A 19920-nucleotide genomic window follows, 5' to 3' on the forward strand; every position below is an offset into this window, starting at 1 on the left:
AGTACTACGGTTATTTGCGTGACTCTCCCGCCAAAAAAGACCAAACAGCTGGTACTCTCTCCCTCAGCCCTACCAAAAATAGCCCAACGACATCTTTCTTCTTTATTCTCTTCCAATTTCACACTTTAACTGGAATTTTTTACTTCATATTGCCTACATCAGATAAACTACAGTAATTGAGGTTAGACACTTATAAATTTGATTACCGGGTCCTGGCAGGTGCCGTTAGAACCACCTGACCCTACCAACAGTGTTGCAAGTCAGACAGCATTTTTTTAATCATCCATGTGCACGAGAAAGGATGGATGGATGAAGGCGGCATACAAATATGGCTTAAAAAAGTCTGGAACTTTAGACCAGGGGGACTGCGCAAAGAAAAAAGTCTTCTTGTGTGGGATATGTTTCGGTCACATCTTGTTGACAGTGTAACTGCTGGGATTAGGAAGGAAAACACTGATACAGCTGTGATTCCTGGTGGATTAGCAAGTCTTGTCCAACCACTGGATGTTTCCATAAACAAACCATTTGAAGATGCGGTAAGAGTGAAGTGGAACAACTGGATGATAGAAGGCAATAAGACATACACAAAGGGAGGCAATATCCAAGCTCCATCACTAGCAACATTATGTGAATGGATTGTAGAGGCCTGGGATGCAATCAGACCAGAAATTGTGGTGAAATCTTTTTAGAAATGTGGGATTTCGAATGCTCTTGATGGAACAGAAGACGACTTGTTGTGGGATTATGAGGCTAATGAGAGCGTGAATGAGGATGAAGATATTGATGATCCTATGGCTGATGATGGTGTTGATCCATATGACGATGCTGTTCAAGGAGAGGACTGGGAGGAGCTGTTTGGCGCTGCAGATGATTACAAGGAAAATGATTTTGATGGATTTTAATGAAAATATTCAGAAATATGGTATCGTAGTATTTATTCAAGTCAATTAGGATAGAATATTATTGTAATACAACAGTTTTTTAACTGAAAACCATTCGAAAAGCGATTGCGGTAAAATCTTTTGAACGACGAAAGAAAGTGAAAGTCATTGTTTTCGTCACAATTTTATCCCACTTTCCACTGTAATACGTACGTCATTTCAGCAAAAATATTACATTTCCATATTTATTTCTGAGAATATATTCATTCAGGCACAGTTAAGGTAAAATATACTTGTGATGTAATATTTCAATGAAAATATTTATAAATAAGGTATCGTATTTTTCTTTTGTTTCAAATTTAATTAACAAAGATTGATGTTTCAAATTTAATTAACAAAAATTTATGTATCTATAAATAAACTTTTAAAAATGAATACTTTATGTTTTACATACTCCTGTGCATACCATACCATGCATTTGGCTACTTTGGGCTTGCTATGATGACGCAAGAGATCTGCCCTGGCAACTGTACCGACACTCACAGCGGGTGGTGCGTTGGTGCGTCGTTTCCATTGTTTACTGGTAGTTACTGGTAAATATTTTTCAACCTAACGAAACTATTACCCGTATAGAGGTCGACCCCCAACTTTTTGCCCAAAAATTTGGTCTTAAGAACTCGTGCTATACACGGGTATATATATATATATATATATATATATATATATATATATATATATATATATATATATATATATATATATATATATATATATATATATATCCCAATGTGGGTCAGTGACCTATGCCCAGGTGGGCTAATCCCCATAAAAACAACAACAAAGCCGCGGGAAATTAAGGTTTGTTTACATCCGGCAGTTCGGCTGCTCTCTCTCTCTCTCTCTCTCTGCTTGTCTATACAGAGTACAACATTTAACCCTTCAATATATATGAGCAGTAAATAAGTGTGGCTTTCATATTCTTATGTAGAGTAATGACGATATGTTTTCACATGTGCGCACTTACATAGACGCAGTCTCACTTTTTTTTACCATTAATGGTTAGCTACTTATATTGTTCCATTTATTAACATTAAATAACATTACAGGTACTTCAAGCAACCATATTCATTTTTTACATTAATTTTACTACAGCTAAACTCAGGGTCTTATTTTCTCCAGTTTTATATGTAGAACCAATCAATCACTGGTTTCATAAGCTTTAACATAAACAATGCCGGCAGCGGTCTCATCTCCTCTAATATTCCACGTATTATTACTAAATTGTATTGTTAATTTTGCACACACGTACATTAATTCAATAAAAACAAATTCAGAAACATTAATTAAAATATATATGAACAGTAAATAAGTGTTGCTTTCATATTCTTATGTAAAGTAATGACGATATGTTTTCACGTGTGCGCATTTCCACTTACATACAGTGAGTTCTGCTATAACGCGTGTTTTGACAATGCGAATTTGCTCGAACGCGATTTATGAATTGAGGAACGATATTTGTAAAACGCGAACTCGTTTGCTCTAACGCGATTCCACTCGAACGGTTGTTGTGGCTTCAGTTCACGTTCGACATCACATGTTCAATTGAGTTATGTGTTTTGTTTGTGAACAATTGCAGAAATAATGTATGTAATATTTATGTATACAGTATACCTATATATTATAAGTAAATTGTAAAATTTTACATAAAAGAGAAAATCAAATTACATAGCGTTTTACACCCGCGCTCTCTCTACATCACACACAGTGTTTACAGTTCACGTTCGACATCACATATTCAATTGATTTATGTGTTTTGTTTGTGAAGAATTGCAGAAATAATTTATGTAATATTTATGTATACAGTAAACCACTCACAAGGTCCTACAGTACCACTAATTATTTTATACTGAAACTTACGTTTGGTAAGCTGGATTAAAATGAAGATTACCGGTATATTAAAATAATAAAAATGTATTATAAACCAGTCTAACATACCGTAATAAACACAGCTGCTATTATCATCCCCCCCTCCCCCATTTGCCAGTGACAAGAAAGGGAAAGTGACCTTGACTGTGACCGCCTGTGGCTATTTTTAGCCATCCTTGTGTTCGGAGGTGGTCAGTAATGCATCTCTGTATATTTACTGATCATAATACTTATCTCTTATAAATAATTCATTTAAAATTTATTTTTTTGCAAAGAATATTCAGTAAATGACTGCATTAATTCTTGAAACTGCCGACAGTGGTAAATTTAGGATATAAATAATGAACAGAAGTCACGTCATGGATTCGGAGTTTGGTCCTTAACGATCACCATAAATGTAGCCTCCCTTTTTCGCGAAACACGTATATAAATTAAAGAAAATACTTGCAGTATATTTAATATATTACAGTATGAGCGAGTACACAAAAAGAAAACGGACATCCTGGAGTCCCTTATCATCCTGTGTCATATACAGAAATACTTGAGTCCCTGAGCGAGTACACAAAAAGAAAACGGAGGACTAGGACATCCTGGAGTGGATAGAGAACGGACATCTCTACTGGGGGACTCAAACGTTTCTCATGTTTTGTGGGCGCTCTAGCATAATATGAATAATATGTAAATTGTTAATTTATATATATATATATATATATATATATATATATATATATATATATATATATATATATATATATATATATATATATATATATATATATATATATATATATATATATATATATATATATATATATATATATATATATATATATATATATATATATATATATATATTTATAAAATCACACGAAAAATGGAAACAACGGAGTACCTTAGTTTTTATCTTATTCAAGATATCTTCAGAGGCAACTGTCATATGGACAGAGAGGAGGCTTAACATACAGGGCATTCCAGGCTTAGTAAGGTCAGGGTCATAATGATGACATCCACTAATCAAGACACTAACACACGAGAGCTTATGAGAAGGGTGGTGACGTGACTAGACAGGTCAGGTCAGAAAAAGGGACCCACAGTCAGTCCAATATACTCAAGATCAAAGGTTTCAAAGCATTTTAACCTGGGGCCACTGACAAATGGCGTAACATACATCAGTTTTGAACTAACCATCATAAATTTATTTGTCAGTGGCCCAAGGTTAAAAATGCTGAAAACCTTTTGATCTTGATGTATGATAGTTATTTCAGGGTCCTTTTTTCTGACCTGACCTGTCTAGTCACGCCACCACCCTTCTTAAGCCCTCTACGTGTGTGTTGGTGTGCTGGATTAGTGGATGTCACCATATGACCTGACCTTATATTTAGGGTCACCCCATATTTAAGCCTTTCTGTCCATGTAACCAGTTGTCATAGATGTTCCTGAACAAAACACTTGCTTCATGTCTGCTGTTTCCATTTTCCCGTGATTTTATCAAGATTTCCATCTACCCACGTTTCATATATATATATATATATATATATATATATATATATATATATATATATATATATATATATATATATATATATATATATATATATATATATATATATATATATATATATATATATATATATAAATTGTAAAAATTTAAAGAAAAGAGAAAAACTAAATACGAGGCTTAAAGTACTGTACAGTGTTGTGGCTTGGCTCACGTTTACAGTTCAATGCTCACTTGTTCAATTGATTTATGTGTTTTGTTTAGAAGAAATACCTGTACAGTATATGTAAATTGTAAAATTTTAAATAAGAGAGAAAAACAAATAGTAGCGCTAAAGTGTACTCGTACATTGTGGCTTGCGCGGGTTAGCAGTATTTACAGTTCACGCCGACATCACATGTTCAATTGATTTATGTGTTTTGTTTGTGAAGAATTGCAGAAATAATTTAGTAAGAGTTTATGTATACAGCATACCTGTACAGTATATGTAAAATGTAAACTTTAAATAAGAAAAACAAAAACATATATGCTTAGGACCCGAAGGCTTATTTACTCCACACTTGTTTGAAATTAGCGGTAAGTTTTTAAGTGTCCCCTTAGTGAATTCTGATTACTGTTTCAATTTTGTGACTATGGAAAAAGAAGAATATCTCTGGGAAGCACTCTGTGATCGTGATTCCGTGGTGATCGTAGTAGAAAGGCTATAACATCTTGAAGAAAAGCTTGATGTTTCATGACTCAGCCTCAACATCACCTTATCCTCATCAAGTTATAGTCCATATTTTTTCAAGGTAAAGTGTAACATTTATCAGGCGATTTCATTATTAGGATATGAATGTAACATTTATTTAGACTGTGCTATCCTTTGTGTTAGGCTAACTATTAAATTTTTTTTCATTTGGAGTAATCTGCACTAAATCTTATTTCTCTCCATAAGCCCTGTTATTTCTATTACATGAATTTCTATAATGCATGTTTTACAAGAACACATTATCAGCGTTATAGCAGAACTACCTGTATCGATCTCTCTTTTTCTATACCATTATCGTTAGCTACTTTTATTGTTCCATTTATTAACATTAAATAACATTACTTAAAACAACCATATTCATTTTACTACAGCTACAACCAAGGTCTTATTTTCTGGTTTTATATGTAGAACTCGGTGCACTTGGTTTTGTAATCACTTGAAACAATGCTGTGTCATTTCCTCATGTGGTTTAATTTTCTACGTGTATTAATGAATTGTATTGTTCATTTTGCACATATAAACATTAATTCAATAAAAGACATTCAGTAATAAACAATAATGAATCTTTTGTACATAAGAGAAATGGCGCTGTTTACACGATTATGCACGCCGTCTTACTGCGTTGGGGAGCGTTCAAACCAATTGAAATTCAAGTTTCCCTGTCAAAATTTTTTATTTATTTTTTTTTTTGTGTTCAATAAAATCGTTAAATTAAAAACTTCATAAAATTTGATAAACTACTATACGACATTTAACCCTTCAATATGTCTTCAAAAGAGACCATGACAAGAGAATGTGGTGCTAGTGCTTCCAGGCATAAGCACAAGTCACTATCTATCCAGGAAAAGGGTGAATTTCCATGGTCCGGCAATTTCCATGGTCGGCACCGGTCAGGTCGAGGTTGCCGGACTGAGAAATTCAACCTGTACCATGAAATCGACCCCAACTTTTATTTGGTCTTAAGAACACTAAATTTATACTAGATATATATATATATATATATATATATATATATATATATATATATATATATATATATATATATATATATATATATATATATATATATATATATATATATATATATATATATATATATATATATATATATATATATATATATATATATATAAATCAGTGTGATGTCTGAGAAAATGCTAGGAGTAAGCAAATGGCCTTTCTTACTTGTAAAATCACGATCTAAAGAATTCTTTAGTTGATCTGCATTCTGCATCAGTCTGCTAAAACTTTAAAAATAAAATAAAATATAAATATATATATATATATATAAAATATATATATATATATATATATATATAAATATATATATATATATATATATATATATATATATATATATATATATATATATATATATATATATATATATATATATATATATATGTATATATATATAAGTATATAACCCCATTGTATATGTATATATATATATATGTATATATATGTATATATATGTACCGTATATTTCATAACCCCCTTCGTATATAGGTCGCATCACTCTTTATTTGACCAAGAAATCGTTAATTTGAGATATTCCTCGCTTATAGGTCAACCCAAGTTTTTGAGGGTAAAGGAACAACAAAACCTTTCAGAAAAATAATGGCCATTCTATAAATCCATGGTTTACCATTTATTATTACGACACTTTACACCGGGAAACGCCGGTAGTTTCAACAAAATATTGTATATTTCATTCAAGTCAATTAGAGGAATATTATTAATACAACAGTTTTTTAACTAAACCATTCAAAAGTGATTACGGTAAATATCTTGAACGTAAAGAAAGCGCAAGTCATTGTTTTTGTCACGATTTATCCCACTTTCCACTGTAATACGGACGCTGGCTTCAGCAAAAAATATTACATTTCCGTGAATGTAGTACCGTATATCAAGCACAGTATGAATAGAATATCATTGTAATATAACAGAATTTTGAACCGAAAAACTATTAAAAAACGAGTAAATATCTCAAGAACATCTAGGCTTAGGTAAAGTTCTTTGTTTTCATTATGTATTTATCCTATTTTACATTGAAATACACGCTTTCAGCAAAACTACTATTTATTTCGAGAATATATTCATTCAGGCTTAGTTTAGTAAAATATACGGTGATGTAATAGTTTTTAACTGAAAACGATTCGAAAAAATGACGCAGGCCCTGTAGCCCTGTTCCAAGGAGGGACTGGGAGAAGCTGTGTGATGCTGCAGACGCATGACAAAGAAAATGATTTTTGATACTCTTAATGAAAATATTCAGAAATATGGTATCGTAATATTTATTCAAGTCAATTAGGATATTATTGTAATACAATACAACAGTTTTTTAACCAAAAACCATTCGAAAAGTGATTACGTAACATCTTTTGGAAACAAAGCAAGTCATTGTTTTCATCACAATTTTATCCCACTTTCCATCGCACACGGACGTAATTTCAGCAAAAAATATTACATTCGAAGGTATTATATATCAACCACAGTATGAATAGAATATCACTACATTATAACAGCATTTTAACCTAAAACTATTAAAATACGCAGTAACATATCTTGAACATCGGATAGTTAGTAAAGTCTTGTTTTCTGTATGTAGTTTATCCTAATTTATATTGGAAATACATCACGCTTTCAGCAAAAACTACTATATATTTCTGAGAATATGGAAATGTAATGTTTTCGCTGAAAAATGACGTCCAGACATAGTGAAAGCGATAAAAATCGTGACAAAAACAATGACTTTCGCTCAAAAGATGTTATCAGACCGCTTTCAATGGTTTTCAGTTAAAACCGTTATATTACAATAATATTCTATCCTAATTCATCACTTGTGATGTAAAAGTTTTTAACTGAAAACGATTCGAAAAAACACGAAAAATTGCCTAGCTGATACTGCAGAGCCCTGGTCGTGGAGGCTTTGTGTTTGCATCGGCCCTTCTACAGCTTTAATTTTAGCGTGACAAGAAATTGTGTTTACCGTGTATTCTTATTTTCTTTTGCTTTCATTTTCCAGAAATATGACAAGTTTATATAATACAATGTTACGGGTACTTTTAATTTACAAGTATTCATTTCTTAAAAATACAGAAGACACCAAACAAATACTAGTACGGATATTTTATGGACTCTCCGCCAAAAAAAGACCAAACAGCTGGATACTCTCCTCAGCCCTACCAAAAATAATAGCCCAACATCTTTCTTGTTTATTCTCTTCCACTTTCACTTTAACTGGTATTTTTTACTCATATTGCCTACATCGGATAAACTACAGTAATTGAGGTTAGATATTGTTATAAATTTGATTACCGGGTCCTGGCAGATACCGTTAGAACTAATTTGACCCTACCAACAGTGTTGCAAAGTCAGACAAGCATTTACATTTTTGGTGTCTCCATTTGTTAATTTTTTTTCTGTGGGGTTTGTAATAATAGTATACTGTTTTTACCTACAGTATTGTAAAAAGATTGTAAAAAGAAATACTGTAACTTAAATTTTAAAAGGAAAATTTTGAAACTGGCAACTGTGTGTAGATGACCTGACTCACATCATATTGATGTTTCAAATTTAATTAACAACAAAAATTTATGTATCTATAAATGTTTTTAAAATGAATACTTTATGTTTTACATACTCCTGTGCATACCATACCATGCATTTGGTTAATTTTGGGCTTGCTATGATGACGCGAAGAGATCTGCCCTGGCAACTGTACCCCACACTACAGCGGTGCTAAGGCTGCTTCCATTGTTTACTTGGTAGTTACTGCAAATATTTTTCAGCCTAATCTAAACTATTACCCGTATAGAGTGTCGCACCTCAACTTTTTGCCCAAAAATTGTCTTAAGAACTGCATATACACGTATACGTATATATATATATATGTATATATATGTATATATATATATATATATATATATATATATGTATATATATATATATATATATATATATATATATATATATATATATATATATATATATATATATATATATATATATATATATATATATATATATATACAGTATATATATATATATATATATATATATATATATATATATATATATATATATATATATATATATACATATATACATATACATATATATATATTATGTTATATATATATATACACATATATATACATATATATATATATATATATATATATATATATATATATATATATACATATATATATATATATATATATACATATATATATATATATATATATATATATATATATATATATATATATATATTTCTATATATATATACATATATATATATATTGTCTCAAACTCTTTAGATTTCACGACGGTTAGGGACCCAAATCCAGGTCGTAAGTCCGATATGGATATAAAAAAAAAAAAAATTTCAATTTTTTTTGCACCCATAATGAAATATAGTACACTAAACGTAAAAATAATGAGGAATGGATACAGTGTGACTGAGAGAACTTACTCTTAAATGTAGTCAGCTGAATGCACACGGGCCCCCATAATTTTCTATTTACAGGATACATGGAGACTATATTAATTGGAAGAAGCAGAAGAGGAGACAGGGCTGGATGGGTTCATCAATGTCGCCTTCAGACAGGTTTATATACTGTGGTAACTTGCTGGTTGGAAGGTATTGGATCATCTTGCGGAGTGAAGGAGGCAGCACTGGTGGGGCGGAGGAGCCACAGTACTGGGGGGACTTCTCTTGAAATAGGTGTCCAATTTAGACTGCACAATTTTTTCTTTTTTTTTTCTTTTCATTATAAATTTCTCTTCTGTAGCAAGCAAAGGAATCTTTTGGATCATTCTGTCAACTTTAAGTATAACGCTTCATAATTTTTGATTCATGGCATCAAACATTTGCATTGCTTTATTAATTGTAGCAAATGCTCTGCCATATGTTTCATTGAAAAACTTTTTGGGGGGTGCAGGCCTTCTTCACATTTTGTCTCTTCTCCTTCTGCAACTTTCTGTGCATCTAGTTCAATAAGATCCTCGTTACTGAGCTCTTTCTGCTACACTTCTTTCAACCAACTGTCCAACATCTTCAGCATCACTTAACTCCAGCTGCTTTACCTAAGTCCACTATCTTGTTACTAATATCCAAAATAACTTCAATTTCATTAAATCCTTTGAAACTGTTCTACATATCTTTTCAGGATTTTCCATATTCCATTCATGCAATGTTTTGTAACCTGATCCCATGCTGCACTAATGTTCTTTATACATGATAAAATGCTCCTTCCAAAACCACCTGAGCGCTTTTCACCTTCAGTAGCAGCAACAGCCTGAGCGGGTTGTCGGCGTAAATAATAATATGCTTTAAAGGCAGAAACAGTACCTTGATCCATGGGTTGGGGATGATAGAGGTAGTGTTAGGTGGCATGTACACTACCTAACATCAGGGTGCATGTCGTCCAGTGGTGGGTGTCCCGAGCATTATCCAAAAATCAGTAAAATCTTGAATGGAATCCTTTGTTGCAGACAATACTCCTTGGCTCGTAAATGAAACAAGTCATGAACCAATCCTCAAATAGTACTTAGGGTCATCCAGGCTTTCTTGCAGTTACTGCTATAAAACACTGGCAGTGTGTGTTTGTTGACATGTTTAAAAGCCCTGGGGTTCTCTCTTGAATGATAGATTGTGAAGGGCTTTAGCTTGAAACCAGCACATTCCCCCAAACAGAAGTGTGTAATTCTGTCCTTGAATGCCTTGAACTGGCATTTTTTGCTCTTGTGGATGTATGTCCTGTCAGGCATGCTTTCCACAATAATCCAGTCTCATCCACATTGAATATTTGGCTTGGCAACAATTCTCCACAATCACATACATCATTCAATCCTCCTAAAAGCTTCGGCAGCACCAACATCGCACTAGCTGCCTCCACTCACCTTAACACTGTGTAGACTGTAGCTTAAATCTATCAAACCACCCTGACTTCCTGTAAAGGTTTGATCACATCTTGGCCTCCCCTGCCTGTCTTCTTCAGGCTTTGGAACAGGCTTCTGCTTTAGCCTGTATGGTTAGAACACTCATGGGTACACGCTTGCATCTGGTCTTCTATCCATATCACCAATAATTTTTTCCATATCGTGATAGGACCTGTCTTTCTTTTGTTATTATAAATTCCCTTTTATAGGTGTTGTTCTTTCACTACTTCATAATGCACGCCTTGTCCTTCAGAATAGTGATATAATGAAAGTGTGAGAAACCTAGGTCGCTGTGAGATTGCTACTACTTTTTCCATTCTCATACTCGTTATCTTCAGTTTCATCTCAAAAATAATTGCCTGTCTCCTTTCTTTGAACACCACCAGCACTCTCACTTTACGCTTTCCCCAGTCATTATAAAGTCAATTAAATAATAACCTAGTTCACAGGCCGACAGTATAGGATACGAGAAGCCAACACAAACAAAGCTTCCACTGAGTGAGTGCAGCCACCAGGTTTAATCTTAAGCCATCCTCCCTCTCGCCGACGGAAACGCTTTCGCATAGAAATGCGCTACACATTTGAAAAATTTTTAGTTTTTAGTCTGTGAAATTACTTGTCGTATGTCGTATGGACGCGGTCAAAACAGGTAAATAAGTACCATTGGACGTAAGTCTGTAAATAGTAGTCGGGTTTAGGTGTATTGTATATATATATATATATATATATATATATATATATATATATATATATATATATATATATATATATATATATATATTTACATATATATATATATATATATATATATATATATATATATATATATATATATATATATATATATATATATATATATATATATATTCAGCGGTCCATTTCGCGTTTCACGTTAACTTCGGTTGCCTTGCCAGAACCTAACATGCTCACATTCCGGCGTCGTGAGGCGCATTACGCTTGAGTATATTCTTACGATCAGTATAGGATATGATAGCTAAACACAAACAAAGCTCCACTGGTGAGTGCAGCCACAGTGACCCAAGCCATCCCTCCCTCTCGCTCGGGGCGGAAGCGTTCGGATAGAAAATCTGTGCGTCATTTGAAAAAATTTTTGGTCACGGCGATCGCGGTCGTTGTGTCGTTATGGACGTCACGTTCAAAAGCAGGTCGTAAGTACCATTGGACGTAGAGTCCGTATAGTCGTAGTCGGGTTTAGGTATATATATATATATATATATATATATATACAGTTATACCCACTTATGGCGTCAATTGAACCCAGAGGGTCCAGCGTTAGAATGAAACCGCGTTAAGTTGAATAACAGAACATATGGGATTAATTCCAATAGAACCCAGCCCGACCCCAAACTCCACTTTTTGACGACAAATAACTATGGTAAAAATTCTATCTTAACTTTATGGTGGCATGAAAACAAGTAATATAGAAGAGGTTAGGTTTGGAAAGATAAAGGTTAACATAGGAAAAATAAAGAATAGGTTAAAAACAAATTTTAGAGGAACACTCACGGTAGTAGAAAGATGGGTGGCATACGGGGATGGAGGCTGGTTCCGAGGCAGAGGGCAGATTACCCTCAGGTGAATCACCATTACTAGGTGAATCACCATTACTAGGTGAATCAATATCACTGTCACTTACAGTTGTCATGGCCCTGACAATCCCTCAAAATCAACTTCACTATCACTGGCTTGGGCTGGCTGTGGTGGATTCTGAGAGCCATTTGGAAGGATTGGATGCGTTAACGCGTGGCCTTGAGGATGAACTGCCGCTAGGTCAGCGTCGTCTCTCCTCCTCCTCCTCCCGGGGTAGTCACGTCATAATACTTTAAGCCAATTACAGCTAGCAGCAGGGGGTAGGGCTGGCCAATCACATTCGAGCGTCATATGGCGTCGGTGATAACTGCAAAACACACCTCGCACCTTGCAGCGCCGCTTACTAGCGGAGGAGAGGAGGAGAGCAGGCAGGCGGGCGGTGGGTGGCTGGCGTGGGCAAAATCTAAAAATAGCATCCGAGCGGACCGCACCGCGTAAATGTGGAAAAAACCGGCTTAAGTGAAAGTTCAGCTTTGGCAAGGCACACGTATATATGCGTTAAGTGGCGTTAAGCGAAAACTGATATATATATATATATATATATATATATATATATATATATATATATATATATATATATATATATATATATATATATATATATATATATATATATATATATATATATATATATATATATATATATATATATATATATATATATATATATATATATATATATATATATATATTTCAATGTATAGATAAAATCTGATAAAATCTGGAAAATGGAACAACGGAGTATTTTTATTTGTTTCATTTTCACATTACGGGTCCCGCATTTCACCGCACTCGGTGCCTTGCCAGAACCTAACATGCTCACATTCCGCGGGTCGTGGAACGGCATACGCGGAGAGTGTCCGCGCGACGCTATTTTAGATTTGCCTCAAGCGCCACCCACCCACCCGCCTGCCTGCCTTCCTCTCCTCCTCCGCTTGGGCAAGCGGCGCGGTAAGGCTGCGCAGTGTGTGTCTTTGTTACAAGTATCAGACGTCATATGACGTATCAGACCTGTGATTGGCCATGCATCCCTACCCCCCATGCTGCTAGCTGTAATTGGCTTAAAGTATTATGACGTGGTCCACCCGGGGGGAGGGAGGAGGAGGAGACGACGCTGACCTAGCCGCAGTTTCATATCCCTCCAGGCCACTCCCTGCAAACGCCAAGCATCCATTGTTCCTCAGAAATGAGCCTGCCGACCACCACCCCCAGAGAAAACCTTCTTACCTGGACCCAGCAACAAACCAAAGAAGACACGACGTCTCTTAAGCCACGAGGTGAAGTATAGCATCATCCAAGAGTTGGAGAAAGGAACAAGGCAGGTTGATTTGACGCGCCAGCATGGCGTGAACGAATCTACGATCCGACTATAAAGAAGATTCAGCCAAGATAAAGGGAGCACATGAAGATCACAAAGTCTACAGGTGCTTCATGATCAAGTATTTCACAACCAGGTGCTTTCAAGACAGAAAAATTACTTGTGAGGTACTTGCGCGGCCAGGCGCGACGGAACATGGCGTGTCGACACGCCGCCTGTTAAGGACTACGCTACGTGAATTGTACATTGCAGTGGCACGGAAGATGGGAACTTCAGAGCCCAAACCTCTTTACTGCTTCCTCTGGGTGGTTACAGGTTTAAGATCCGAACAAGATCACCAATATAAACATTGGTGGTGAAGAAGCGAGTGCTGATCGTGCTGCGGCTCGAATTTCCTCCGCTTACGCGTGAGATTGGCGGAGGAAGGAGGCAGGACGACCAGGTGTTTTAACATGGACGAATCTGGTCTTTTCTGAAAACTACTTCCAAGTCCTAATGCTAGAAGAATGCCAGCAGGATTCGGGCCGAAAATGCAGATGAACGACACCGCCCTGTTTACTACCAATGCCTCCGTACCTGTAAGCTCGTTATCGGTGATCCACAGCCTCGCAAGCCGAGACGCCTACAACAGCATGGACATGACCAAGCTTAAATGTCCACTGGCTGACAGCACGTGAAGGCATGGATGCCTCTCTACACTGTCCCTCCTGGTTTGATGACTGTTTTGTTCCCGGCGTAAAGAAATTCTGTGAGCAACAGAATGTCCCATTTAATATTTTGTTGCTGCTGGACAACGCACCAGGACACTCCCCTACTGTTAGATCGTCACCCCAACGTAAAAGTGGTCTTCCTTCCTCCCAACACTACGCCTTCCTTTAATCCAGCCCATGGACCAAGAGTTGATTTGCAATGCGTGAAAGCTGCATTCTCAACAAAAAAATTCCAGCTCCTGAACGACTACACCAACACCAGGGAAGAGCGGCGTGACCTGGGAGTGACACCACCACCGATAGCAAGAGCGACGGCATGAGGAACAACGGTTAGAACAGCAAAAATACTTCAAACAATTCTGAGAGTATTTAACATCAAGAAAGCTAGGACATCTTGTGGAGTCATGGATCAGCTGTATTGCTACACTGGCTTGATGGAGAGACAGTGTGTTGTATGGAATACCAGGTGAGAGGAGGAGTCAATCTGTGACTGGTGAGGTTCAGACGTTGCAGCAGTGGATCTTTAAGCAGAGAAGCTGCGCAGACTGTTACAGTTCCAGGCTTCTCCGAGGACCACCAACGACGACATCCTGAGGTGATCAGAAATCCTGAAGTGACTGCCGACGAGATGTTGGAAGAAGAACACGCCAGTGAAGAGGAGGAAGAAGGTGCGGCAGCTCCGAAGAACACAATTTAAGTCATAGTGATATTAAGGGTGCCATGGAGGTGCAGAGAAGATGAAGTCCTTCCTTTCCCGCAACAATGACGATAACCGCTATGAAGTCTTCCAAACTGCTGGTGCAGGCTATGGAGCCGCACATCAAGGTGTATCACGACAACATCAACGCCAGCCGGCCAGCAAAGCATAACAGATTTCTTTCAATTCAAGAACCCACCACAGCCAGCCTTAAGCCAGTGATAGTGACAGTGAAGTTGACTTGAGGGATTTGTCAGGGAAGCCCTGACAACTGTAAGTGACAGTGATGATGATTCACCTAGTAATGGTGACCTGAGGGCCAGTAATCTGCCCTCTGCCTCGAACCAGCCTCCATCCCCGCATGTCACTCCATCTCTTCTACTACCGTAAGTGTTCCACCTAACTTCTTTAGTTTCCTCTTAAGGTAACCTTCATTTTTCCTATGTTAACCTTATCTTCTTCCTAACCTAACCTCTTCTATATATTACTTGTTTTTCATACCATCATAAAGTTAAGATAAAATTTTTACTGCAACATAGTTATGTGTCACAAAAGTGAGTTTGGGATCGGGCTCTGACTACATTTCAATTAATCCCATATGTTATGTTGTTCACTTTACGCTGCTCTTTACTTTCCGCTGTACCTCCGTTATTAACTGCGAATGTGAGACCCAACTGTGTGTGTGTATATATATATATATATATATATATATATATATATATATATATATATAGAGTATATATATATATATATATATATATATATATATATATATATATATATATATATATATATATAGTAGTATATATATATATATATATATATATATATATATATATATATATATATATATATATATATATATGTTGTTATTATATAGCATATATATATATATATATATATATATATATATATATATATATATATATATATATATATATATATATATAGCAGAGCAGCGTATATATGCACGCACCATGACGCACGCATACATGCCATTGCCATTGCCATTACATACATGCTATTGCCATTATTAAGCACTACATATATACATATATATATATATATATATATATATATATATATATATATATATATATATATATATATATATATATATATATATATATATATATATATATATATATATATATATATATATATATATATATATATATATATATATATATATATATATATATATATACTGATAACCACAAGGAAAGAAGAAAACACGAAGTTCCCAAGCGCTTTCGTGTAATTCACATCTTCAGGGGTGAGTACAGACTAGAGAGAGAAATACAAACCAAGGTGTATATATACAGAGGAGGGTGAGACCAGGTCCACAATGGTCAGGTATTAGGTAATGACCCTACTAATCTTTAAATAGCACACAACGGTTGGTGGTCAGGTCAGATGGTCAGGTGACCCGGCCTTCTCACCTGGTCATAAATCTTCTTAATTACAAAATTGTCCAGCTTGTACATGCCGTTACTCAAATTCATGTTGAATGCTTCGGTATGTTTAATAAGACTAGATTATATGATGTTCCTACTATCAATTGAATTACATGGTAATATTGAGGAGGCATTATCCCAGTCAATGCAATGCTTGTTATCCCTCAAATGAACAAACAGAGCATTGGATTCCTGGCCTGTCCTAACACTGTATTTGTGTTGTTTAATTCTAGTTGCAAGATCTTTACCTGTCTGGCCTAAGTAAAACATATTACATTCCTTGCAAGGAACTTTATAGATGCAACCAATTGTGTTGTTGGGGGAGTTCTTGATTAACATTTGTTTCACAGTGCATGAGTTTTTAAATGCCACATTGACGTTCCAGGTTTTTAGTTGTGAAGGAATGTGTGAGAAATTTTTGTGAAATGGTAATATTAAGATATTCTTATGGTCTCAGATATTATATATGATTAAAACTGTAAGCCTACTGTAACCACCGAACCCTTGTTGGGAGGGAGGGAGGGAGGGAGGAAGGGGTGACAGCAGGGTTATGATTTAAATCAAATGATTTAAATCGATTTAAATCAGAGTAAAAAAATCATGATTTAAATCAAAATGATTTTTTTACTAATAACTGTTTTCTCTTTTTATCCTACAGTACATGATTGAAAAGTATATGCAATGCAGCAGGCTCATAACATTACTTGGATTTACATAATTATGTACTGTACTATAGTCTATTCTCTCCAGTTTTGCAAAACTTTGATCATATCATAAGGTCTCATTATTAATGTATATATTTACATGAAATATATTGTTAACTAAGATAATAAATACTATTGATATTCAGAAAAACTGTAGTATTCTCTTCTCCCGGCATTATATATCAGCCAATAAGGAGCAAGGGGCTGTAAATGTTTGCAAAACTAGAGTGAACAGGCTGTAGGCACTAGGCTATACATATTCAGATATTCTATTTTTATAACTTAGTACTATGTTCTTTATAAACAACATAAGTATTATTTCTGATCATAATTTCAATAATTATATTAGTTTTAGAGTGGTGAAAGTATTCTTAATACAGTACTGGTAGTTGCATCATGCATGTATGTTTTGTTCTTTCCTGTACTGATCCTGTCAGTACAGGCAGTTGCCTAATGGCAAGGAAGCATAACTAGTTTTGTGATAAAAACTACTAAGTCTGAAAACGTCACTTTGGATCAGCAAGTTGCTAATTATATATATGCAACAAATTCACCCTTCCGAACAGTGGAGCACGAAGAGTTTATCAAGATGATTAAAATGGTAAGACCAGGATATGTTCCACCTAATAGACATCAAATTGGAGGGTCTCTTTTGGATCAAGCCTACGATTCAGTGATTAAGAATTATTCAGAAGAACTTAGTGGGAAAACAGCTTGCATGGCCATGGATGGATGGGGTAATGTCCATAATGAGCCTATAGTATGTATAACTTTAACAGCGGCCAACTGTATCTATCTTGTTGACTCTATAGACACAGAATCAAGACACACAGCTGAATATCTGTTGAAATTAGCTGAATGTGCTACAAAAAAGTGTGAAGATAAATTTGGATGCACAGTAAGAAGCTGTGCAACAGATAATGCTGCTAATATGGCAAAAATGAGAAGTGAATTCGGACAAGATAAATCCATTATAACATATGGTTGCTCTGCACACCTGTTAAATTTGCTTTCACAAGACCTGCAAATCAAGAACATTAAGGAGCACATTACTGAAATCATTAAGTACTTCAGAAATCATCACATCCCAGGATCTTTGTATAGAAGAGCAGGAGGAACAATGCTAGTAATGCCATCAGACACACGATGGAACACAGTGACAGATTCTATTAAATCTTATTTAAAGAACTGGGAGACCCTTGTCAAAGTGTGCAAAGAAAATAGTGAAAACATTGATAAGAAAATTGAAAAGAAAGTTAATGATAAGGCATTAAAAAGAACTGAAGAAGACAATTTAGAGAGACTTAAGCCTATTGCTGTGGCATTGGACTGTGTCCAGAGAGAACATACCCTATTAAGTGATGCTGTAGAAATCTGGGTAAAACTGAAAACTGATATTAAGGAGTATTTAACAGATAAGAAGGATATGGATAATTTTGAAAAAAGAATCAAAGTAGCATTGACACCTGCCCATTTTCTAGCTAATGTGATAGATCCAAGGTATCAGGGCAGACTACTGACTCCTGAGCAGCGAGACATTGCAGAACAGTATGTGAGCGAGTCTCTTCCACATTTCCTTTCTACATTAATGTCCTTCCATGGAAGAAGTGCACCATTTAAAGAGGTCTATTTAGGTAAAGATGTTGTAAAATCTCTCTCGCCCCTTTGCTTGGTGGCAGTATTTTGCCAATGATATGACAGAAAATGTAATGGATGTTCCTAGGCAATTATTTACAGCTGTTGCATCATCAGAAGCGGTTGAGAGAATTTTTTCCACATATGGATTTGTACACAGTACATAAGCATTTCAATGTTCAACTAAGCTAATTTAAATGTTTTGAACTATTTTTGTTGTTTACAGAATGAGAATATTGTGTTGACTTGAAGTTATTACCGGTAATTCTTAATACGGTATAATCCTACAAATGTAAGAAAATAAACTTGTTACCAGTACAGTATTATTTTTTTTACAAAATGAGAATATTATTCTGTTGACTTGAAGAAGTTAAGTTATTAATTTTTGAAACACTGTAATCCTAAACGAGCATTTATGTTAAATTTCATTACTGTATTACATTTGGATTTGTGCACTAAAATGTTAGATATGTTACCAGTTTTCTTTTATTTTACAAAAAGAATATTATTGTGCTAAATTCCATTGGTACATCTACTGCATAAATATCTTAATGCCAATTTTCTGTTTATCCTGAATAAACTTTGGTTGAAAAATACTGTTTTTATGATTTAAAAATACTATTTTAATGCAATAAGTAAAAAAAAATTGATTTAAATAAAAAAAAATCCGATACAAATCAAATAAATCGATTTTTTTTTTAAATCATGATTTTTTCCAACCATGGGTGACAGTGACATGTTTGCATCCCTGGCTGGATTTTCAACCTGAAGTGACTGCCC

The sequence above is a fragment of the Homarus americanus genome, unplaced genomic scaffold, assembly GCF_018991925.1.
Source record: "Homarus americanus isolate GMGI-L3 unplaced genomic scaffold, GMGI_Hamer_2.0 scaffold41640, whole genome shotgun sequence".
NCBI classification, from domain to species: Eukaryota; Metazoa; Arthropoda; class Malacostraca; order Decapoda; family Nephropidae; genus Homarus; species Homarus americanus.